The sequence below is a fragment of the Macaca nemestrina genome, chromosome 12 (assembly GCF_043159975.1).
Source record: "Macaca nemestrina isolate mMacNem1 chromosome 12, mMacNem.hap1, whole genome shotgun sequence".
NCBI lineage: Eukaryota > Metazoa > Chordata > Mammalia > Primates > Cercopithecidae > Macaca > Macaca nemestrina.
The window spans coordinates 41,598,018-41,624,723 of record NC_092136.1 but is presented as its reverse complement, the minus strand read 5'-3'; the positions used below and the strand labels follow the sequence as shown (position 1 = coordinate 41,624,723).

Below are 26,706 nucleotides of genomic sequence, written 5' to 3'. Positions count from 1 at the left end.
GGGTACAGTTTTATTCTCCTGCATATGGCTAGCCAATTTTCCTCACATCATTTATTGAATAGTGTGCCCTTTCTCCAGTGTGTATTTCCATTGACTGTGCCAAAGATCAGTTGGTTGTAAGTATATTGCTTTATTTCTGGGTTCTCTATTCTGTAACATTGATCTATATGTCTATTTTTATTTCAATACCTTACTGTTTTGGTTACTTAGCCTTATAATGTAATTTGAAGTCAGGTAATGTGATGCCTCTTGCTCTTTGCTTATTTATATTATATTTTGACTCTACTGGAACAAAGCAGAGACATAGGAAACATTTACATTTGAATTAAAATTTTGGTGAAAAAATAGATATACACAAATAAATATAAATGATTGAAATGAAAAAGTAATACAGATGGCCAATAATTATATGAAATTTGTTTACCCTCGCTGATTATTACAGAAATGTGAAAGTTGAGACCAACCTGGGAAACATAGTGAAACCCCATCTCTACAAAAATTAGCCAGTTATGTTAGCATGTGCCTGTAGTCCCAGCTACTCGGGAGCCTGAGTTGAAAGGATCACTTGAGCCTGGGAGGTAGAGGCTACAATGAGTCATGATTATGATACTGCATTCCAGCCTGGGTGACAGAGCAAGACTGTGTCTCAAAAACAAATACAAAACAAAACCCTTTAATTATGTACGCTTTTAAATAATCAGATTGGCAAAATTCAGGAGAACTGGAGCCAGCTGTCTTTAGGATGAGGGGAAAAGGTACTTTTAAACACTATTGATTTGTTGGGACTATAACTCAAAATTTAGAGAGAGTAATTAAGCTGTATATATAAAATTATACATGAGTACACTCATATCACAGCAATTCTATGTGTAGTGAACTATTCTGACATAGCAACTACAGTGTATTATTCTGTTCTCACACTGAAATATCCAAGACTAGGTAATGTATAAAAGAAAGAAATTTAATTGACTCACAGTTTTGCAGGGCTGCGGAGGTCTCAGGAAACTTACAATCACAGTGGAGGGGGAAGCAAACACATCTGTTTTCACAAGATGGCAGAAGAGAAGAACGAAAGACCGGAGTGGGGGAAAAAACCCTCACAAAACCATCAGATCTCGTGAGAACTCATTCATGATCATAGAAACAGCATGGGGGAACAACACCCATGATTCAGCCACCTCCAACACAGTCCAGTATAATTTTATCTGAATTAAAAACCTTGCAAATTATCACTATAGATTCAGAAAATGTCAGGTTTTTAATATCTTCCTTGTGTGGAGGAAAGACAGCAGTGATTACTTAAAACCTTATGTTTGTTTTAATAAATTATCTTCTTTCTAAATTTTTGTGGTTAAAGTGGATTGTACTTGCCACTGAAATACAATACAATAGGCCATGGAAGAAAAGACTAAGGAGAAAAAAGTCAAGAAGATTTGTGGAGGAGGCTTTCAGTCATGTTTCATTTCCCCTAACAGTTCTCCAAATCCTGCTCTTTATAGCTCAACATTTTTATAATTATTCTTTTGAAGAAGACAAATCCTATCTGCATCTGAAGACTAATGAACTAGTTTATAAAATTTTGGAAATCGAGGGCTAGGTAGAGTGTTCTCTGAAGTTATGAGGCTAAACAATTTTGAAGTTCCTGGTTTCCGTGCCTGCTGAAAGTAGGCCTTTCCAACATAGATTCACTGTAGCAGGTACTAAGAAACAGTTGTGCCTCTTTGAAAGCATATGAAGGGAATAATCTAGTGACAAAGAAATTCTATGTGAATTGATCATGCTTCAAAATAATCAATTGGAAACTGATACTAAACAATAACTAAAATATTGCAAATAGTTTGGAAACTGATACTAAACAATTAAAATTAAAATGTTGAAAATAAATGAGAAACCAATACTCATTACAACTAAAATCCTGAAAATGCAGTGATTAGAATATTGCCAACTGCAAAAACTGCTCTTCTTGATTAATACGTGCTTGCTATTTCCCCATCTGCAATGTTAAAAAGTGATGCTACATTTTCAAGCTTGGCTATTAATGTAATCAGTGAAAATGTTAATTCAATAACTCATAATCATGATATATGCATGAATGAGTATTCTAAATGAATATGACATAGGCAACTATGAATAAAACAAACTTACTAGTTGAAATTATGATTTTTAACTGAAATATGTGTTCACAATACCTCACAAATAAAAGTGTTCTGAAGCTTCAAATTTTAGAAAGTGCTGAGTTACAGCTAAACTAGTGCCTGTAATCCTCAGGATGAGACTACCTCCTGGAGCAATGGAGAATTTTTCCTTGTGAGTTGTGTGGTAAATTGTACTTGGCGCTCCCTTTCCAGATGAGTGACAAAATAGACATATTTTGAGGGCTCCAGCATTTTAACAGTTTATGCCTCTGTTAGGTACAATGCTTTTGTTAAAATAGTATGGTGATAAGAATGATGATACTCCCTTTGAAAATTACTACATATTTGAGAACAAATAAAGAGTTGAAAGAACATTTACTGAGTGTCAAATGATTTTCACATATATCATATCTCTAACAGAAATATTATTGGCTTGAGTATCCCCAAGAGTTCCAGTTTTTTTTTTTAATCAATTAAAAATTATCTTGATCCCCAACCAGACGTCATATGCAAATGGAAATCCAGAATTCTCTAATCAATATCATTTAAAATTTTCTAGAATATTTCTTTTTCTCCGAAGAAACTCTTGTTAAAATATCTTACTTCCACTTATGCTTCTTTGCTCTTTTCTGTGTAACCTTATTTATTATCTAATCTATATAAACCCCTCAATGAAGCTTTTACTTTCCCTTAGTGGTTTTTCATATCCAAAAGAAATAAGTGGGGAGGGGACTTCCAGGTCATAGATAAGACAAATGGTTGCATTCTTCTGAGTTTCTTATTAACCTTTCCAAAAAAGGCAATGAGATATGCATTTATCTCAGTAGCAAAGGGATTATTGAATTCTGTCTGTCCTTTGTCCCCAAGAAGATTCCTTGTGAGGGAGGTATGTAGCCTTTGTATCTTAGTAGTTATCTTTTTAGAAATAGAATTGTTACAGAAAAGGGATGTTGATCCAGACCCCAAGAGAGTTCTTGCTTGCACAAGAAAGAATTCAGGGTGAGTCCGCAGTGCAAAGCAAAAGCAAGTTTATTAAGAAGGTAAAGTGGTGAAAGGACAGCTACTCCATAGACAGAGTAGGACGTTGCTGAAAGTAAGAAGAGGAACATGCCTACCCTAGGTACAATGCTTGTATATATGGGGAGATATGTTCTGCTACAAGGGTTTGTGATAATGCATTAATTTTCTTAATTACTATATTTTGCGAGAATCAATATTCTCTTTAAAGCAAAATTAGGAATGTCTTTGTTGTCCAGATATCAGGATATCTGGACACTGCCAAGTCTGGGTCTATTTAGTAAACATTATTAATTTGTTCTCTGAACTGAAAACATCTAGAGGCTAGGAATGCCTAACTTTCTGAGAATGCAGCCCAGTAAGTCCCAGCCTCATTTTCCTAGCCCTCACTCAAAATGGAGTTGCTCTGGTTCAAATACCTCTGACAAAATGGGAGGTGAGATTTTCCCAGGCTGTTCACAGGTGTGATATCCTAACTTTTAAAATTAGAACCCAGAATCTAAGAGAGATTAATTAGCTAACTGAAGTTATATGGTTAGCAGGTATCATAGTTTGCATTTAAATAAGTATGTCTGTTCCTATCAGCTTTTATTTTTTTGCTTGTTTATTGCTGTTGGTGGTGTTTTTTTATACAAACTAAATTTGGACTTTCAGGGCAACTATGGTTTTGGGCAAACAGGAAAGCTGCAACAAAAAATATTAAAGAAGCAAGATAGTGCTAAGGATAGAAAAATGACGCAACAGTATCCTCAGAGCTGAAACACAAGTACATGAACAAAACTTTGAAAGGTGTAAGAACACACCCTTGTCTAAAGCAGAAGGTAGAATACCGCATATGTTAATATATGCAACGTGAACGGAAAACTCAGAGATAAAGCATTAATAAAATGAAAGTATTTTTACTTAACAAAGAAGATATACTCTCAAAACAACACCTCAAAGCTCTCCAATGCTCTGGGTGCCTCTGTTATGGGACAGTTCAAATTCATAGTATGGTCAGAGGTAACACCACTGCAATAAGAATAGAAGTGACTTAACCAATCTTTTCACACTCTGTACAGAGCTTTGTTGTTGAAGAATAAACTGGAAACCGATGGAAATATATGTAGCTTTTATTCACTATGTATGAAGCACTCCATCTGTCTGACATTTTTTTCTAATCTTCATGCATTGCTAAAGGTCCTGTGTATTATTTCTGTGATGATGATTGAGAATTGGTGCTTGAAAATTGATGAAAATCTCAAAGTATACAAGAACACATTGACACATCAGAATTCCAGTAACTTGGCTTTGCTTAACGTAAATTTTGATGTAAAACATGATCTAGATTTAATTATAGAAGCAAATTTCAACTCAATGCAACCATGTCAAAAGTTTAGGTGATTTAGAAACTACTGAAAGTATTAAAATGAAACTCTTAAAATAGGTTTTCTCTTTTATGTGATATATGTAGAAAAATTTGTAATGTATATGCAGTCAACTAATCACTAAATATCATGACCTATAGGCCTCTGATTGAATCTATTGGCCATTTATAATTTCTCCATCTGAAAAATCCCTGTTTGACACTCATGCTTTGAACACCTATCAGTTCTCTCATAAGATAACAGTGAAAGTATCACAATTCATTTATTTGTTATTTGATTTCAGGTCAGAGCTAGTGGCTCTGAAAGCATTTTAGTTAAATTGCTTTGACTAGAACGTTTTTTATCACCATGAATCTAATTGACAGGTATTAAATTATCAAGTCTTTCAAAAAATAACATTTGAGGACACGTAGGAGAAAATAATGCATTTTAAAAAAATGTTACAGTAAAGTTCACAGCTGACCTTTGACTCTTAAGAGTTTTAAGTTTTTTTGTTGTCCATTCCCCAGTGTATGTTTTTGCTGCTTTATAGAAGATCAATTGGTTGTAAGTACTTGGCTTTATTTCTGAATTCTCTATTTCGTTCCATTGGTCTGTGTGTCTGTTTTCATACCAGCACCATGCTGTTTTGGTTACTATAGCCTTGTAGTATAATTTGAAGGCAGGTGATGTGATGCTTCCAAATTTGCTCTTTTTGCTTAGAATTACTTTGGTTATTTGAGCTCTTCTTCTTTTTTTTTTTTTTTTTTTTTAGTTCTCTATGAATTTTAACATTGCTTTTTCTAATGCTATGAAAAATGATGTTGGTATTTTGATAGGAATTGAAACCAAATGTTAACAAAAATAAATAAATGGAACCTAATTCAACTAAAAAGTTTCTGCACAGCAAAAGTACTCATCAAAAGAGCAAACAGACCTACAGAATGGGAGAAAATGTTTGCAAACTATACCTCCGATAAAAGACTAATATCAAGAATCTATAGGGAACTCCAATCAGCAAGAAAGCAGAAAAAACATAAAAAACAACAACCACCAAATAATCCCATTAAAAAGTAGGGAAATGACATGAACAAACATCTCTCAAAGAATACATACAAATATCCTAGAAACATAAGAAAAAATGCTCAACATCACTAATCATCAGGGGAATGCAAATTAAGACCACAATAAAATAACACCTTACCCCAGCCAGAATGGCATATCAAAAAGTAGAAAACAATAGATATTGGTACAGATGTGTGAAAAGGGAACACTTATACACTGCTGGTGGTATTATAAATCAGCACAACCACTATGAAAGCAGCATTAAGATTTCTCAAAAAACTAAAATTAAATCTACCATCAATCCAGCAATACCACTACTGGATATCTACCCCCAAAAAAGAAGTACCCTGCACATGTATGTTTATCACAACACAATACACAATTGTAAAGATATTGGATTGATATAAGTGTCCATCAACTGATGAGTGGATAAACAAAATGTGGCATATATATATGTATATATATACACCGTGTGTGTGTGTGCGTGTTCACTTGTATTTATAGTGGAATACTAGTCAGCCATAGAAAAGAGTGAAATAATGTCTTGCAGCAACTTGGATGAAATTGGAGACCATTTTCCTAAGTGTAGTAACTTAGGAATGGAAAACCGAATATCACATGTTTTTACTTATAAGTGGGAGCTTGGCTATGGATATGCAATGACATACAAACGAGTATAATGGACATTGAAGACTCAGAAGAAGGGAGACTGAGAGGGAGTGTGGGAATGAAAATTACCTATTGAGTACAATATACACTATTTTGTTGATGGTTACACTAAAATCTCAGACTTCACCGCTATACAATTCATCCATGTAACAAGAAAACACTTCTACCTCTGAATATATTCAAATAAATAAATAAATAGAATGTCTTTAGAAACGTGTAGTGGACAGTTAAATAATTACCAAGAGTGAGAAAATGTGTGAGCCCACCAAACAAGCATGTCCATGTGGAGTCTGTCTTTACCAAATAAACATAAGGAAGCAAGTTATATTTAAAGTGCACATGGAAGAAATTTCCATTGTTCTTTCACATTTTGTTGTTGCTCACTGCATCCCTTTATCAAGCTCTCATTTTAACTGTTTTTTTCAGTCTGTTTGTGCTGCAACAACAAAATACCACAGACTAATTTATTTAAAAACAGATAGTTGTTTCTCAAGGTTCTGGAGACTGGAGAGTCCAAGGTCAAGGCACTGAGAGGTTTAGTGTCTGGTGACTGGTAAGGGCTACTCTCTGCTTCCATGATGGTCCCCTGAGGCTGCATCTTGCAGAGGGGAAGAATGTTGTGTCTTTACATGACAGAAGAGACAGAAGGGATAAACTTGCCCCCTCAACCCCTTTTTTAAGGCAATAATTCATTTATAAGGATGACCAGATTACCTACTAAGAGCTCTACCTTTTAATATTGCTGCATTTAGGACTAAGTATCAACATAAATTTTGGAGGAGATACACACCTTCAGACTATAACACTGCCTCATAAGTTTTTGATCAGGTATATGTTGAACACTTCTGTTGAAGAATTAAAAGAGATTCAGAAGCAATAGTGTATTAGGGTTTTCCAAAGAAACATAACCAATAGAATATATATATTTTATATATATGAGATATATATATGTTCTATATGTACACATATTCTCTCTATATATCTCTTATATTTATGTGTGTGTGTGTGTATATATATATATTATATACATACTCACATACACACACACACACACATATATACTTTTTGAGGAGATTTATTATGGAAATCGGTTAACATGGTTAAGAAGACTAAGAAGCCCACAATCTGCTGTCTGCAAGTTGAAGAACCAGTAAAGTCAGTAATATAATTTAGTCCAAGTCCAAAGGTCTGACAATTAAAGGGCTGATGATGAAAGTCCTGGTCTGTGTCTGAAAACCCAAGAACCAGAGCACTGATGACGCAGAGAAAGAGAAGATGAATGTCTCAGCTCATCCAGAGTGGTCAAATTCACTCTTTCTCTAACTTTTATTTCTATACAGACCCTCAACAGATTAGATGATGTCTACCCGCATTGAAGAAGGCAAGATTTTTTACTCCGTTTGCCGATACAAATACTAATCTCATCCTATTAGATCTTCACAGACACACCCAGAAATAATGTTTTACCAGGTATTGATGCATCCCTTAATCCAATCTAGTTGACATATAGATTAGCCACCACACATGGATACAGACAACTTGTCTGCATTCTCTTATTTTTTCCCATGATTACATCTACTAATGTCTTAGTATTCTAGGACTTTCATAAAAAAATCCCACAGATTAGGTGGCTTAAACAATAGAAATTAACTTTCTTCCAGTTCTGAAGGCTGGAAAGTTAAAAATCAAGGTTCTGGCAGGGTTTAGTTTTTCGTAAAGGCTTTTTCCCTGGCTTCCCAACAATTCCCTTCTTACCGTGTTCTTACATGGTGAAGAGAGGGAGAGCTCTAGTATATCCGCCTCGTCCTATAAAGGCACTAGCCCTATCTAATTACGGTCTCATACTTACGAACTCATTTATCCTTAATTACCTCCTAAAGGCACTATTCTGAATATAAATTTTGGGAGGACACAATTTAATCCATAGCAACTCCCTTTTTTCTATTTATGAGCTAAACCTGGAAAACTTAAAAATATAAATATTTTGTTAATTTTTCTATGACTAATATAGAATATATTGCTTTTTTGGTAATTGAAATTGATTTTATACAATTAATTTCAATACAAATAAAACATGTTTGTTTTTAAAAAGAGGCAGAATATTTCAGAAAGGCTTTCTGCAGCATAGAAGATAATACACTTAATTACCAAAAAAAAAAAAAAAAAAATGACCCTATTGATACCTAATCAATGTGTAACTTTCTGATTAACTTTGTATGTCCATATAAAAATATATTTTACAAGTATAGACGGTATCCATTGCTTCTCACCCTGTTAGACATATGAAATGAATCTTCTTCTTCATGTATCTGACTGAGGAAGCTGCATTGATTTGGCAATCCTGGTATACTGTGTTGTTTCAGACTGTCATTCTGTACTTTGTATCCAGCTCAGAAAAGACTCTTCAATGAGAAAATGGAAAAGCTATATGGCCTGCATGATCCCACAGCTTATACATGTAGAAATATCCAAAGGCACCTTTATAGTAGTGAAACTATCACTTTTCATTTATATAAATTCTTTAATTTCAGGAGCTCACAGTGGTTCAGAAATGCTATTCCACTGATCCTCACAGTCATTCTTAGAGACACTGACGGGCGCTTATTAAAATGGGAAGTGGATCCAGTTCTAACAAATGATGATCATGGTTAACTTCGGGGCAAAAGAAAATGGTCTTGCCAGAGAAATAAATGTATATGCCTTCCTAAGGCAGGAACATTTAACTAGAGGATGAGACTCTGGCACATGGTTACTGCAGTGTCTCACATTCTAAGGATATGATTAACCCAGCGGCTGAGATAAGGCAGACACCACAGCATCTGTTTAACTCACTACCTCCTCCGGGGAACTCAATTTTTGCTGAACATAAATCTGACCAAAATTCTCCCAGAAGTTTCCTCTTTCTCCTCTGTGACTGTGTTTGATGCCAACAAATGAAGATATGTCTAAATATACAAATAACATACATATGTAAATAAAAGCTGTGGCTACTTGTACACCTCTAGCAGTACAGTTATCAAGAGAGTCACCTTATTTATTTTTTGAAATACATCTAGCAAGACTCCAAATGACTCTGATTAGGGCAGGGGTTTGCAGTTGTTATTTTAGTTTAAAAGAAGTCTACAGTGTGCTAGTGGGTGCCCACATAGGTTACCAGGGACCCACAAAAAGGTTTCAGGGGGGCCAGTACTTCCTGTCCCTTTTTGGGGGTAAAATTTTGGATGTGCATGAATGCAGTTTTTCTTCTATGTTGGCTATTCATACATTTCATAATATTTTCAAAGACAATGGTAAATTTCTATGTTTAAGAACCACTGCTCTTGGGCTGTGATACAGTGGAGTACATCAGTTCAGTTATAACATCAAAAAGTAAAGCAAAAGTCAGTAAAATACAAATTACATTCTAGATTGGAGCATGTCGAAAGGACACAGAGTCAAGCTGAAAGAGCTTCCAGTAGTCAATCGCCTTAACAAGTAATCAATAATGTTTCTAGTGATACACCATTTTGATATAAGGTACCCGCTTAACATGATGTGAAGGAAAAGTTACTTCATATTTATTTTATGATTCTCCAAATTCCCTAACCCTAGTCTAACCTTGAGAAAGCATCAGGCAAACCCAATTTAAGAGATACTATTCAAAATGTATGACAAGTAATCTTCAAAACTGTTATGGCCACTAAAAAACAAGGAAAGACAGCCATGCGCAGTGGCTCACTCCTGTAATCCTAGCATTTTGGGAGGCCGAGGTGGTCGGATTGTCTAAGCTCAGGAGTTCAAGACCAGCCTGGGCAAAACAGTGAAACACCGTCTCTACTAAAATACAACAACAATTAGCCAGGCGTGGTGGTATGCGCTAGTAGTCCCAGCTACTCAGAAGGCTGAGGCAGGAGAATCGCTTGAACCTGGGAGGTGGAGGTTGCAGTGAGCTGAAATTATGCCATTGCACTCCAGCTGGGTGATAGAGCGAGACTCCATCTCTAAAAAAAATACAAGGAAAGCCTTGGTATATGTCACAGACTGAAAAAGACTAAAGAACCGTAATAACAAAATGCAGTATTTTATTCTGGGCAGGATCCTGGAATAGAAAACAATAAAACTGGTCAATTCTGAATAAAGCTATATTATTTAATAGTGTTGAACCATTGTTAAGTATTTGAGCAATTGTACCATGATTATCTGTGATACTAACATTAAATAAAATGAGGTCAAATGTATATGGGAATTCGCTGTATCATCTTTAAGAATGTTCCTTTAGATACAACATTTAAAAATTGCGTGAAGTTCACTTTATTCATTCTTTTGTTAATTGTACTTATGGTATTAAATTCAAGAACCCATTGCGAAATCCTAGGTTGTGAAGATTTACTCCTAAGGTTTGTTCTGCTAGTTTTATAGTTTTAGCTCTGATGCTTAGTTTGTTGATTGATTTTGAATTAATTCTTATAGATGGAGTGAAGTTGAAGTCTGATTTCATTTTTTACAATTTTGCCATCATCATTGCTCCAGTAATTATTTTTTTAATAATTGAATGATTTTGGAATTCTTGAAATTCTACATGAATTTGAGGATGGGTTTTTCTATTTTTGAAAGAAAAGAGGACCATAAATCTTTAAATACATGTTCTTTGTGTGCCTTTGGAAAGTGGTGATTTGTACATAATTCCACAATGTCATGTCAATTTACCTCACTTGATGCTATCTAGATTTTCTGTTTACTTTTATTGAATGATTTCATCTATAGTCATTTATAATATATCCAAATAAGCAAATAAAACTAGAATATACCACTCAGACCACTGCCTATGTTCAAATACTTGAGATACCTCTTATTTTAATAAAAGTGTTACCTTGGGCAGGTTACTTAATCTCACTGTGTTTTAAATTTCTCAGTTGTGAAACAAGGCTAATGTTCCTACTTCATGGGGCTGTTTTAAGGTTAAATCAGTGTGTTAGTGTGATAAAAATACCATTTAGCACCCAGTATGTTCTCAGTAAATGACACTATTATGAAAAGCTGCAATCACTTGAAACAATATTGGAGCTGTGATAACTGCCATACGTATTTGGGAAAAACAAACTGAATTATGGACATTGTATAATCAGAAGAAAATTAAAAAGTGGCTTGCCATTTTTTATGTGACTTTACTAGAGAGATTGAAAGAAAACCTGGAAGCATTAATAACAGTCTGATTACTGGCTGATTACTGTAGTCATTGTAAATTACAGTGTCAGAAAGAAATACCATGGTTCATAACAATGAACTATTCCAATGCCTCTGAAAGGACACAGATGTGATCAGTTCTAAAGACCTACATAAAGAAAGGTGAAAAGGAGTAATTATAACTGAAACTCACAGTGGATAGAATAAGATGTATTTATTAATTAGTATTGCCACCTTTGAAAAATAGAGTTGTTTTTTATATCTACAAAGATCTATGAAGCATTTTTTTAGGTGGCTGCTATGGTCTCAGTGGTTTATAAAAGCTTATTGCAAAATAAAATATGTCATAAACACGCTTTATTTTTAGCCACTTTTTGAAGGAATAATAACATGGATGAACCTGGAACACATTATGCTAAATTAAATAATTCAGACACATAGAGACAAATATCACATGATATCACTGATTTGTGAATTTTTTTTAATGAATACATAAAAACAGGAAGTAGAATGGTCATCATCAAGGAAGAAAGTGAAGGGAAAGGAGATGTTAGCCAAATGATACAAAGTTGCAGTTAGATAGGATGAGTGAAGCTAGAGATACAATGTACAGCATGAAGACTAAAGTTAATAATATTGTATTGTATCCTGAAAATTTTGTAAGAGTATATTTCAAATGCTCTTACCACATACACACACACAATTATGTTAAATAATGGATATGTTAATTTGCTTGTCTGTAGTACTTCACTATGTATATCAAAACATCATGTTGTATACCTTAAATATGGACAATAAAAATAAATATAAATTAAAAAATAACAAAGGACAATAATTATATAAAGATCTTTAAAAATCTGATGCAATGTATCACATTCATTATAGCTAACATATTTTGGAGCAGTTACTGTGGTCCTGTTCTAAGAGTTTAACATGCCTTATTTCATTTTGCTTTCATACCAAATTAAAGAGGTGGAAACTATTATCATTCTCTCTCAGACCAAGGTGAGGAAACAGGCTCAAATTAGATGCTGCATCAGCCAGCACACAGTTAATAAGAAATAAATTAACTCAACTAGTCTTACATCAGAATCTAAATTTAACTACTGCGATGAAATGGTTCTGAACTGCAGCAGTCACAATTGTCTGCCATTTTCCCATATTTTTCTTAGCTGTGTATATATTCATATGATGTTGGTGATGATAATATCAACAGCTTTAATTTATTAAATATCCCCAAGGTGCTGTGTTATTCTATCTATATGATGATATGTAATTTTTACAGAAAACTATTTTATTATCCTCATGTGAGAAGCGAGAAAATATTGAGATACAAAAAAGTTTAGTCATTTTCCTAGTGACACAGAATGGAAGACAGAGTTTGAACTCAAAGCTCATGTTTTGAACCAGAAGTCAAGAAAGGTGTAAAAAACATGGAACCAAGAGAAAATGTCATTCATGGTCCAGAGGGGCACAGATCTATGGGATCTAGGTGGCAGAGATAGATAGATAAATGCTATGTGTAGCATGATAGAAATACTGTTGAGGGTCACATGACCCAGTTTGGATGAAAAGGAGGTGTGCAGAAATGGGTTTGTTACGGAGCATTTTAGACACTGTCTTGACTTTGAGTGAAGAATTTGTCAGGTGAATAAAGGTGATGACTCATTGCAGAGTCATGAGAAACATTAGCCATTAGAGCAATGCAAGTACGTTCTGGAATTCTGTACATTTGTGTAATGAGGAGTGATTCTGAAGGCATTTGTGTTTAACACACTTCAAAGTCACTAGGTGTCTATATTATTGGCTAAAAGCTTTGAGCAAGATACATTATTACAAGCTAGAAAAATGCTTGATAAACACACCCCTAAGAGGTAATATATATACCACTTATTCTCATTCACATGTGAGAGACAAAAACTGAACTCATGGAGCTAAAGAGTAGAATGATTGTAGCAATGCCTGGGAAGGGTAGTGGAAAGGTGGGGATCAAGAAGGGATGGTTAATGGGTACAAGAAAATTGAGCTGGATAAAATGAGTAAGATCTAGTGTTCACAAGCACTATAGGGTGACTATAGTTAATAATAATTTACTTTATATTTCAAAATAACTAAAAGAGTAGATTTGGAATATTCTTAAACAAATGATAAATGCTTGAGATGACATATATCATATTTACCCTATTTGATGATTATACATTACATACTTGCATAACAATATCACATGTACCCCATAAATATTTACAACTATTACTTACCCATAAAAATAAAAATAATGTATTACATGTCTAATAAATACCAAACACTGAGCAGGATGCATTTGTAATATTTTATCTCATTAAAGCTTATCAAGAACAATACAAGGTAAGTGCTATTTATCATATTTTATATGTGAGGAAATAAGACTTTGATTTTTCAACTGAACTGGCCAAAGTCTTGTGCCAAATAATTGATGACCCCAGATTTCAAATCTAGATTTTAATAAGTCCATAAACCAACATAAATACTGTTTTTAAAGTAATCTAGTAAACTCCTTGAAGTCAGGGGTCTTATATAACTTGATAATTACTATATCCTCAGTGCCTGGAGTTGGTGTTATTCCAGGGTACTCAGTAAGTATTGTGTTAATTTCAAGTGAGTTACATCAATCTTCTATAAAATGATCCATGATCATTCTCTAGAAGTGTGTCCCCAACTTTCTTGAGCATTGATGAGAAAATGTTGATCAACTATGCATTGGCTCACTGTAGTGGTTATTTTTGCTAACCACTTTTTTATTTCTGTGTTTCATTTCAATAAATTTCTTAAGGATAGTTCCTGACTTTCATATTGTCATTTCTTTCAGAGTGTCTTGGTTTTAGTAAATTATTAGTAATGTAATAAATATATGTGTAATCAGTTCTTTTGCTAAGTGCATCTAGTCATCTGTGATCTTCTTGAGCCTTCCTGCAACCCCCCAAAGTAGGTTCATTAGAATTATCCTTTATCTCAGTTACAAAAATCTATAGATATATTGAACTATTTACCAATTTATTTACTAAGATCAAATGATTTTTATGCATTTTCTTGTTAATCCCATGTTTGGGAACTTGTTTTCTTATCTAATTCTGTCTTCTTTCCTTCTTCATGTTATATATCAACTTACTATTGTCATATTGGAGAATAACTGTCATTAGCTGTTTCTTGATTATAATCTTGAAACTCATCAACCATTCATTACAGGAAGTTTTCTCTTGCACCCCATTCATAACACTATACTATAATTGTCTCTGCTTGTTATTAGTCTGAAATATTCATGATAGCAAGTGCTATGCTTTTAGAGAGCTCTTCATAAATTTTGGAAAATGATAGATGTTTAGTATTTTTTAAATGAATGAATGTTTGCTTTTTTGCTATTATCACTAACCTTATCTGTTGCAGCTCCTCCACCTGAAAACCCTTCTACACAATCTTAGTTTTCAGCTGCCAATATAACAGAAATGAGGTTACCTTGATTATTAATGTGTACTTATTATGTTCAACTAAGGAAATCTAGGTGATACTTAATAAAGCAGCATTTTTTGCTATCCATTGCAGCATTCATTTCAAATTCCCTAAAACATAGTAGTTTAAAACAATATTTATTATTTAACAGTTTCTGAGTCAGGATTTTGGGAGTGGTTTTGTTATAATTCTGGCTCAACCTTACTCACAAGGATGAAAAGGGTCAGTTAGGGCTACAGTCATCTCGAGTTTTGACCAAGAAAAGATTGGCTTACAAGTACATTCATGTGAGTATTGTCAGGCCAAAGGTCCTAACTGGCTGTTGGCAGGAGACTTCAATTTCTTGCCACATGAGACTCTCCATAGAGTAGCTAATAGTATGTTAGATTACTCCTCCCAGAGTGAGGACTTTAAAAAAGAAAAAGAGACAGAAAGATGTGCACACAAAAAACAGGATCTTTTTGTAACCTAATCTCAAAAGTAAAATCTCATTACCTCTATTGGTTAGAAGTCAGTAGTCCAGCACCTACTCAAAGTGAGGAGACTATATGCATGAGGGAATGGATACTAGAAAGCAGGGATTGCTGGAAGTCATTTAGAGACTGTCTACCATAGAAAAGGATCAGCGACATTTTATGCTTAATTCATTGTCTGTTAATGTTAACTTCTTCAGATTACATAAACAATGATCAACGCCTAACTTACATTATTTTAATACTCTTTCTTAATATCCTATCTTATAGACCATTTTTCAAAACATAGACTCTAGAGTTTTGTGGACTTAACAAATTGATCCTAAGTAATAGATATAAAAAGACCAAACACCTACTCACCTTTGATTTCTTTGATCATGATTTTTGTGGTGTTTGGGTTTATACTGGGTTACCATTTATTTTCCCTTGTATTTGTCAACACTAAGCTAGAGCTGCCATTACCATGCCTACAGAGAACAGAGGAAATGTCAAAGGAAGAACAGAAATAGTATTTTTATATTCTCTTATAAAAAGAGACTTTGATATTTGCACAGCAGTCCCACCTCCACTGCCCCATTGAATCTATAAAGTCTGAGGATCAGCTCATTCAGTTTGACCCATTTGGCACTAGAGGTAATCAGTACATGTCACAAATTCTTGTATGCGTTTTTAGAACTACACTTGCTATCATTTTATTTATTTATTTATCTATCTATTTATTTATTTATTTATTTATTTAATTTTTGCGTATTTCTGCTTTTGAGAGTAAGTGCAGACATATAATGATCCTTTGAGCTAAAAGTAAAGTGAGCCTCAATTTTTCACTAAATGAGACCTCCTCGACAATCTTTTTAGTAGTCTATAAAAAACACAAGGTAGTAACCAAAAGTGATGTTTGAGAGCTTCCAGACAACACAATATATAAGCCTTTTGTCTTATCCTTTATTTTCATTTAACCCCCAACACCCCAGACCTGCTTACTAAAGTGATTACTCTGACATTGCAAATTTTTTTTTTCTGAGATAAAGTCCAAAATATACCATAATTATAAAGAAAAGGAAATCATGGGTAAATAGTTAAAATTAAAAAGGGAGACAACAATTCTGGGTTTTTGGAGCCATATAAAAATAATTAGTGGATATTTTCTAGTCTTAAGAACAATTTGGAAAATAGAAAAATCACTAGTTGTTTGTATGTATAATTAACAGATTCTTGTGAAATTATTGAATATACTTTGGCCTACTCAATTTCTACTGTGTTTTCCTTTAAACACCTTAGTTACATAGACTGTAGTTAAATTTCCACCTAACCATAGGCAAAGAAAATTATATTGACTGCAAGGGAATATGTATAGGATGACAAAAATTTGAGCAATGAAAATTCAGCTTCCAGTAATCGTGGAGTAACTTGGTCAGAATAACTCTCACATAGATACAAATTATGAAGTTCAGACAAAACATTATTTTTTAAAAAATTAATAGAACTGTAGTTTCACCCAAAGTAAAGATAAGCTAGAAAGCAATCCATTCCAACTAAAGATGGAAGTGTCATTGGGTGATATTTGAATACCTATAACTTTTGGCCTGACAGGTGGCAAAATTGAAAATTTACGTTTTACTGGTTGCACATGTGAGAAAATAGTTCTAAAGGTTGTCAGATAAGCTGGAAAATCCATAAATTAGTTCAGCCATTGTGAAAGACAGTTTGGCAATTTCTCAAAGAACTTGAAACAGAACTTGAACCATTCTACCCAGCAATCCCATTACTGAGTATATATAACCAAAGGAATGCAAATCGTTCCACCATAAAGACAATGTGAATGTTCATCGCAGTACACTATTCACAATAGCAAAGACATGGAATCAACCTAGGTGTCCATCAGTGGTGGAATGGATAAGGAAAATGTGGTACATATACAACATAAAATACTATATAGCCATAAAAAAGAATGAGATCATGTCCTTTGCAGCAGTATGAATGCAGCTGGATGCCATTAGTCTAAACAAACTAAGGCAAGAACAGGAAAGCAAATCCACATGTTCTCAGTAATATGTGGGAGCAGAACATTAATCAGACATGGACACAACAAAGGGGACAATAGACACCATAGCCTACTTGAGGGTAGAGGGTGGGAAGAGGTTGAGGATTGAAAAACTAACTATTGTGTACTATGCTTATTACCTGGATGAGAAAAAACTTGTACACCATACACCCATGATGTGCAATTTACCTGTATAACAAATCTGCACATGTACCTCTGAAACTAAAATACAAGTTTACATTACAGCCATTCTGACTGGTATGAGATGGTTTTCCTCCTTTATTGACCTAGGCACTTATAGCTATAAACTTCCCAATTAGTACTGTTTGTGCTGTATCACATAGGTTTGGGTATTTTGTGTTTCCTTTATGATTTGTTTCACTAAGTTTTTCATTTCTTTCTTAATTTCTTCATTGACCCCCACACACAAACCTGGTCTTTCAGGGGCATATTGTTTAATTTCCATGCTATTTATGTAGTTTCCAAAATTCCTTTTGTTATTAATTTCTAGTTTTATTCCATTGTGTTCCAAGAAGATGCTTGATATTATTTCAATTTTTTAAAATGTTTTCAAACTTATTTTGTGACCCAATATATGATCCATCTTTAAGAATGCGATCAGGAAAGGGATATGTATTCTCCAAATATTGTATGAGATTTTCTGTAAATATCTGTTACATCAATTTGGTCTATAGTGCAGATGAAGTCTGATTTTCTGTCTGAACGATCTGTCCAGTGCTCAAAGTGTGGTGTTGAGATCTCCAGCCATTATTGTGTTGCGGCCTACCTCTTTGCTTAGTGTTAACAATTTTCTTTACTTATCTAGGTGCTTCAGTGTTCAGTTCATATATATTTAAAAGTGTTATATTCTCTTGCTGAATTGGCCTCTTTACCATTATATAGTGAGTTTTGTCTCTGCTTACAGTTTTTGACTTGAAATCTATTTTGTGTGATGTAAGTATAGTGTCTTCTGCTCTTTTTTGGTTTCCATTGGCATGCGATATCTATTTCCATTCCTTATTTTTCAGTCTATATGTGTCTTTATAGGTGAACTATGTTTCTTATATGCAATAAATCAATGAGTCCTGCTTTTTCATCCATTCAGCCCAGTCCATCTTTTGATTGAAGAGTTTAGTTCATTTATATTCAAAGTTATTATTAACAAGGACTTATTACTACCATTTATTTTTTTTTCTTGTTGTCTTGTGGTTTTCCTTCTTTCTTTTCTTCCTATCTTCCTCTAGTGAATGAAATTTTCTCTAGTGATATGATTTAGTTTCCTGCCTGTTATTTATTGTGTATCTGTTGCATGATTTTTGGTTTGAGCTTACCATGAAGCTTGCAAATACTATCTTATAACCCGGGATTTAACCTGACAACAATTTAACACTACTTGCAAAAGCAAACAGATAATTGAATAAAAAGAAAACTAATAAAAACTCTACACCTTAGCTTTATGCCCCAATTTTTTAACTTTCTGTTATTTCTATTTATATCTTATTGAACTATGTCTTGAAAAGTTGTTATAGTTATTATTTTTTATTCATTCATCATTTAGTCTTTATACTTAGGATAAAAGCAGTATATACATCATAGTTACAGTGTTAGCATATTCTGTGTTTTTCTGTATACTTACTATTACCAGTGAGTTTCGTACCTTCAGGTAATTATTTATTGCTCATTGATGTCTTCTTCTTTCTGACTGAAGTACTCTGTTTAGCATTTTTTGTAGGACAGGTCTGATATTCATGAAATCTCTTACCATTTGTTTGTTTTGAAAAGTGTTTATTTCTCCTTCAGGTTTAAAGAAATTTCCATCAGATATACTTTTTTAGGGTAAGAGTTTTTTTCCCTTTATCACTTTAAATATATCATACCACTCTCTCCTGGTCCTTAAAATTTGCATTGAAAAGTCTGCTGCCAGATATATTGGAGCTCCATGTATGTTATTTGTTTCTTTTCTCTGGCTGTTTTCAGGATCCTTTCTCTATTTTTGACCTTTGGGAGTTTTATTATTAAATGTCTTCAGATAGTCATCTATGAGTTATATTTGCTTGGTATTTTATAACCCTCTTGTACTTAGATAATGATGTATTTTTCTACGTTTGGAAGTTTCCTGGTTTTTATCCCTATGAATAAACTTTCTGCTCTTATCTCTTTCTCTACCTCCTTCTTAAAGCCAATAACTCTTAGATTTACCCTTTTGAGGCTATTTTATAGATTCTGTAGGCATACTTCATTGTTTTTTATTATTTTGACAGTTGTCTCCTCTTACTGTATATTTTCAAATATCCTGTCTTTAAACTTACTAATTGTTTCTTCTGCTAGATATATTCTGCTATTAAAGAACTCTGATGCATTCTTCAGTATGCAAATTGAATTTTTCAGCTCCAGAATTTCTCCTTGATTTTTAAAAATTATTTTCATCTCTTTGTTAAATTTATCTGATACATTTCCAAATTCCTTCTCTGTGTTATCTTGAATTTCTTTGAGTCTTCTCAACACTGTTATTTTAAATTATCTGTCTAAAAGGTCACATACCTCTGTTTCTCCAGGAATGGTCCCTGGTGCCTTACTTAGTTCATTTGGTATAGTCATGTTTTCCTGGACAGTGTTGATGCTAGCAGATGTTCTTTGGTGTCTGAAACTTAAAGAGTTAGCTATTTATTGTAGTCTTCACTCTCTGGTCTTATTTGCAATAATCCTTCTTGGGAAGGCTTTCCAGATATTTGAAAGAACTTGGGTTTTATGATCTAAGCTGTATCTGCTTCAGGAGGCTCCCCAACCTCAGTAACACTATAGTTCTTGCAGACTCATGAGGTACCACCTTGAAGGTCTTGTACAAGATCTGGGAGAATTCTCTGGATTACCACACAGATACATCTGTTTTCTTTCTTTACTTTCTCTAAAACTAATGAACTTTCTCTCTCTGTTCTAAGCCACCTAAACCTAGGGATGGAGTGATGCAAGAATTTCTGTGGCCACCACCAATATGACTGTACTGGGTCAAACCTGAAGCCAGCACAGCACTGGGTCCCCCCACTCAAGGCCTGCTATAACCACTCCCTGGATACTGCCTATGTTCATTCAAGGCCCTGGGGCTCTACAATCAGTAGATGGCTAGCCAGCCCTGTATTTCTTCCTTCAGGGCAGCAAGGTCCCCAGTCCCTGAGTTGGTCCAAAAGTGCCTTCCAGGAGTCAGGGTCTAGAGTCAAAAACCTTAGAAGTTGACCTAGTATTCTGTTCTATTGTGGCTGAGCTGGTACTCCAACCATAAGATACAGCTCTTCCAACTCATCCCTCCCATTTCCAAAGGAAGACTAGCCTCATCCTACAGCTACCGCTACCCCAAATCACAAGGAGTACTGCCAGACTACCATCGACATTCCTTTAAAGCCCAAGTTCTCCCAAGTCAGCTTGTGGTGAATGCTGCCAGACTTGGTACTTACACTTCAGGGGAGTGGGATCCCCTCTGACCAGGCCAGGTACAGAAATGCCATTGAAGAGGCAAGTCCTGGAATCAGAGATGCCAAGAGCTCTCTTGATTCTCTACTCTCCTATGGCCATGCTGGTACCTGAAGCCAGCAAATCTCAGAGGCTCATCCAAGGCCCTCCATGTAGGACCTGGGTATCGCTGCTGCTTATTAAGGGCCCAAGGGCTCTTCAGTTAGTAGGTGATGAATGCTGCCAGCTGAGGTTCTTTCCTTCAAGGCAGCAGGTTCCCTTCTGGCCCAAGGTGTTTCTACAAATGTCTTCTGGGAGCTACATCCTGGAATGTGTGCCTTGTTAATCTGACTGGTGCCTGTCCTGCTGCATCTTGCATCCTAGATGCAAGACAAAGTCCTCCCCACTATTTCCTCTTTTCTCCTCAAGTGGAAAAACAGGCTTCTTTTTTGGAGCTTTGAGCTGTGCATCCTGGGGTTACAGGAGGAGTAACGCCAGCACTCCCTTGCTGCCTCAGCTGGTACCTCAGCCTGTCACATGCCCCCTAGTCCACTGTCTCTGGGCCTAGTTCAGCACTAGGAATTGCATAAGAGTTGCAATTTCAAGTTACCTTTCAAGTTTACTTGGAGACACAAAGTCCTTGGTGGCAAGGTTTACAAGTATTCAAGTTTGGACCACTGGAATTGGTGATTCCCTTCTTGCTAGGGCTGGTTTAAATGTTTCCTCTGTGGACAGGCTTTGACTGTGTTTGGATCAGTTTTCCTTTCTGCTCTAACAGAACAGCACTGAGTTCAATGCCTCACAATTGCTGTATTCTCTATTTCCTAGTGCCCAGAGATGCTCTCTGCACCAGCCACAACTGACAGGGGTGGGGGAAAGGTGGCATCAGGAATTCACAATGTTTTTTCCCATCTCTTCAGTGCCCTTTTTTTTTTTTTTTTTTTTGAGATGGAGTTTCTCTCTTGTTGCCCAGGCTGGAGTGCAATGGCATGATCTGAGCTCATTGCAACCTCTGCCTCCTGGATATTCAAGCAATTCTTCTGCCTCAGCCTCCTGGGTAGCTGGGATTACAGGTGCCTGCCATCATGCCCCGATAATTTTTGTATTTTTAGTAGAGATGGGATTTCACCACTTTGGCCAGGCTGGTCTGAAACTCCTGACCTCTGGTGATCTGCCCACCTCAGCCTCCCAAAGTGCTGGGATTATAGGCATGAGCCCCCATGTCTGGCCTCAGTGCCTCTTTTAGTGATAGGAAGATAAAACTAGATACTATGAGAGTGCTCACCTAATTTTTGGTTCTTATGAAGGTATTTCATCTGGGTAGACAGTTGTTAACTTGATGTCCTTGGTGGAGGGACAACTGGTGGAACTTTCTACTCTGCCTTCTTTCTCTCTCTCTCATTTGAATTTCTGATACACAACTGTATCTATTATCAAATATGAACATGGAACAAACTCATATTGTACTAAAGAACATGTCTTGTATTTTGCCTAATGACACAAAATAAGACAGCAATGACTGATAACTATTATTAGCAGTAAATGTTTAACATCAGGAAAATGTAAAATGTCTTTAGTGGTATTTTAAGACGGTTTGTAAAGCTTAGAGGAGTTGGGATGTGGAGAAATGCTGCCATAGACCAGGGAAATAATATTTTCATAGTATCTGTGGTTAAGACCCCAAGCTTCACAAAGCCCCTTCTTTCCAATAAGGAATAAGCTAACAGAGGAGACAAAGTTATATATAGTAAGACAGGAAAGGGAAGGAAGTTGATGTGCTATGAAGCAGAACTATGGACCCTTGAAAACTCAGGGATCTCTGCCCCCCCCCCCCTCACTTTCGAGGACATGTAGCATTGCTCAGCTCATGAATGAAATTAATTAAGCACTTCAATTAAAAGTCACCTTGACTCTAGCAATCAATCAATCAGCAAATCAGCAAGGTTGTCCTCATTTCTAAATTTTTCTCAATGGGAAACGTTAAATTTCGATTAACTCTTTCTGGGCACACAGACAAACACACACACACACACACACATACACACACACAGAGTCTACAGAAGTATTACTTTGTTATCCTAAATCCCATTACTAGAAACTTTGGTTAGAAACAAATATAAAATATATATTATTTACATCATTCTAAGGATGAACAAATTTAGGCTTAGAATATTTTAGATACTTTGCCATAGTCACAAATTATAGACCTAATATTTGAAATCACTTCTGCTTTTTTCTATTTTTTAAGACGGAATTTTGCTTTTGTTGCTCAGGTCGTAGTGCAGTGGCACAATCTCGGCTCACTGCAACCTCCGCCTCCAGGGTTCAGGTGATTCTCCTGACTTAGACTCCCAAGTATCTGGGATTACAGGCGCACACCACCACCTCCAGCTAATTTTTTTGTATTTTAAGTAGAAACAGGGTTTCACCATGTTAGCCATACTGGTCTTGAAATCCTAACTTCAGGTGATCCGCCTGCCTCGGCCTCCCAAAATGCTGGGATTATGGCGTAAGCCACCACGCCCGGCCCACTTCTGCTTTTTTCTAATCAAGATTTAAACCACTTATCAAAGCTCTTTTAACTATACATTTAAAAGGAAGCAGTTTTGCCATTTGTAAATTATGTGTCAATAAGTCTGAATTTTTTTAAAGTAAAAGTATATTAAAGCTATATGAACAAGATAAATGTGAGTCATTTTGCTCTTACAAATTTTTTATTAAAGGAACACTAATGAATGCTACTTAAAACAATAATAAAAGAGCTAAATAACTCATAGGAGGCAAATAGTATTGAGAGTAAGAGATGAACTTTGGGGTCCTCCATGCTTCTTTTAGAAATCTGTCTCTGCCACTAAATAGTTATGTGACTTTGAGAAGAATTACTTAAAATCTCTAAGTCCATTTTTTTTATCTGCCAAATGAGCTAACAATATTTCCTTATGACTTCCTTGAAGATTTAATGAGATTGAGTGTGTGTGTGTGTGTGTGTGTGTGTGTGTATACACACATCATGGTGCAAAGGGTAGACTCTCAATGAGTGGCATTATTATTGGATTTAATGAGAGCCTTTTCCTCCAGTTGTTGAAAGTGAATTGCAAGGACATAGAGGAACTGAAAGCTTCTTACGTATTCTCCAAACTGAAAATGTGGAGAGGGAAGAAAGGACATTGAGATATTGCATCCCTGGAGACAATGTAAGACAAAAGCTCTTATAAGTGAGAGCTTTTAAGAGGTGTGTTTATTGCATCCCTGGAGATACTGCATCCCGGGAGATACTAAGAGGCCAAGTAATACTGACCAATCAAGGAGACAGTGAACAAACAGCCAGGACACAGCCTATATGTACATTAAGTGTCTGAAGAGATAGGAAAAAATTAAAAGCGGTGTCTTCTGAATTTATGCTTTTTCCTTTGTCAAGAAAGGTTATTGGTATTGCCCTCCGCAGAAATTAATTTCTTCAGCAAACATTTATTAAGTGACACATAGAAGACAGGTTCTGGAGGCTTGTGCCCCGAAACTGCCAGAAATAATCTCTAAATCTATGTAGATCATTGAATGTGGAGCACTAAGATATTGTATCCAACTACTTTCCAAATGTGTGTCTTAACTTTGATTCTACTCCCACCACACTCCAAGCCAGCCTTGAGTGGAAATTGCTTATTTGGGGCATTGTGATAAAATCAGAAAGAACGGACAAGGAAGGAATATCAGTCTAAAGAACACATTATGGGCCCAGATTTCACTGAGGGTAATTGAAGCTTATTTCTTGGGGAATTTCTAGAAGCTGGTGTCATGCACACCTCTCAGTATATGAAGGATATTGAATACCAGCACAGCAACTCCTGTAAAGGGATGCTGAGGTTGGCATTGGGGTTAATTCCTTTGCATTTCTGGCTCATTTATGAGCATGCAAAACACTGGGGCTAAGGACAAGGAAAGTCCTCAGGCAAAGGAAAGCAGGTGCTGGCTGACTTTGCACTAAAATAGTAAGAGGAAAGGCTAGGAGTGGGGTTAAAGTCGTAATAAGTGTCACTTTCATAAGAGCTAGGTTAAGCAAACACAAACAGGTTTCTTTACTTCAGTTATTCTCACTTCTGTTAGTATGTGAATGTAAATCTAAGTTATGTAGCTTCAATATGGGGGTATAAGTGTTTTCCAAACTGTTTAACAAAGAATCCTTTGCATTCCCAAACATTCTGTAAGATTAGAGTTTCTTATAACTATTATAGCATCTAGGATCTGTTCCAATTGCCTATATTTTACAAATAAGAAAAATTAGGTCTAGATAAGTAGTAATATATTAATAATAACTAAAAGTGCAGAAATGTGGAAAGAGAAGATTAGCTTTTTACACAAAGTTAAGTCAGTGAGGAATCCAGAACATGTGACAGGGTTTTGTGTTAAACACATCCTTGTGATTACTTTCTCATTCTAGCTTTATCTCTTCTCCTATTAGCCTTTTTTTATGCTGGCTCTGTTCTTTGATATCAAATCTTTCATGTCCATCAATCTATATCTAAAGTATATATTTTACTGTAACCATTATATGAAGTATAATTACTTAACAAAACATATATTAAATAATAGATAATACATAATTCATATTACTTAATATATTTATAATATATTGATACCAAGGCATTATGCCACTTTTATAATTCCACCTCCACTCAACAGAGAACGTTCAAATCTTTATTTTCTAATTGTTATCCCTATAAGTAGATTATACACATAAGATTATTTTTGTTTACTAGGTGAGGACACAGAGGTCTAAAAATGTTGGCATTTTCTAAAAGTGATAAAATAACTTGTACTTAGAGCCAAGATTGAAACTCAAGAATAAAATTTTTGCCTTCTGATCAGTTGAAACCTGCTTCAGGTTCACCCAAACTCCCTCTGTTCTCAAAGTCCTTGAATTAATGTTTTTGGATATTTCAGTTGGGGTTATAAATGGCCTCGCTATAGAGTAATTGCTCTTTCAAACACGTTTAGTAAACTAGTGGTGGTCATGCATGAGTTTCTGGCATTTTGCATGACAAACCTTATAACACTTTATAAGCCTAAAAGAACACAAAGAAAGGGAGACCAAGTAGCTCCAACACAATCAGGCAATCAACAAGTATATAAATAAAACGTTAATATCACTAATTATTAGAGAAATGCAAATAAAAACCACAATGAGATACTATATCATACCAGTCACAATGGCTATTACTAAAAAGTCAAAAAATAACAGATGATAGCAAGGTTGTGGAGAAAAAAGAACACTTTTATACACTATTGGTGGGTGCATAAATTAGTTCAACTATTGCAGAAAGCAGTGTAGTGATTCTCTAATGAGCTAAATCAGAAATAGCACTTGACCCAGCAATCCTATTACTGGGTATATACCCAGAGGAATATAAATCATTCTACCATAAAGACACATGCAGAGGTGTGTTTATTGCAGCATTATTCACAATAGAAAAGACATGGAGTCAACCAAATGTCCATCAATCACAGATTGGATAAAGAAAATATGGTACATGTGTACCATAGAACACTATGCAGCCATAAAAAGTAACGAGATTATGTCCTTTATAGGAACACCAGTGGAGATTGAGGCCATTATCATTAGCAAAGTAACACAGGAACCAAAACCAAATACCACATGTTCTCACTTACAAGTGGGAGCTAAACGATGAGATCACATGAACACAGGGAAACAACAGACCCTGGGGCCTACTTGAAGGTCAAGGGTAGGAGTAGGGAGAGGATTACAAAAAAATAACTACTGAGCACTAGACCTACTACTTGGGTGATAAAATAATCTGTACAACAAACCTCTGTGACATGAGTTTACCTATATGACAAACCTGCACATGTACCCT

At 35.2% G+C, this 26,706-nt stretch overlaps 1 long non-coding RNA gene across 3 annotated transcripts in view; it reads right to left on the bottom strand.

The window, feature by feature from the left end:
- Positions 1–26,706, bottom strand: part of LOC105499102 (uncharacterized) — a 135,695-nt gene that overhangs the window by 85,920 nt on the left and 23,069 nt on the right. Inside the window, exon 1 of one of the 3 annotated variants that reach the window (XR_011610309.1) lies at positions 15,712–15,800. The exons of the other annotated variants lie outside the window; for them this stretch is intronic. This is a non-coding gene — a long non-coding RNA (uncharacterized lncRNA). Of the gene's footprint in view, positions 1–15,711; positions 15,801–26,706 lie in introns of those variants that run through there. 3 annotated transcript variants of the gene reach the window in all.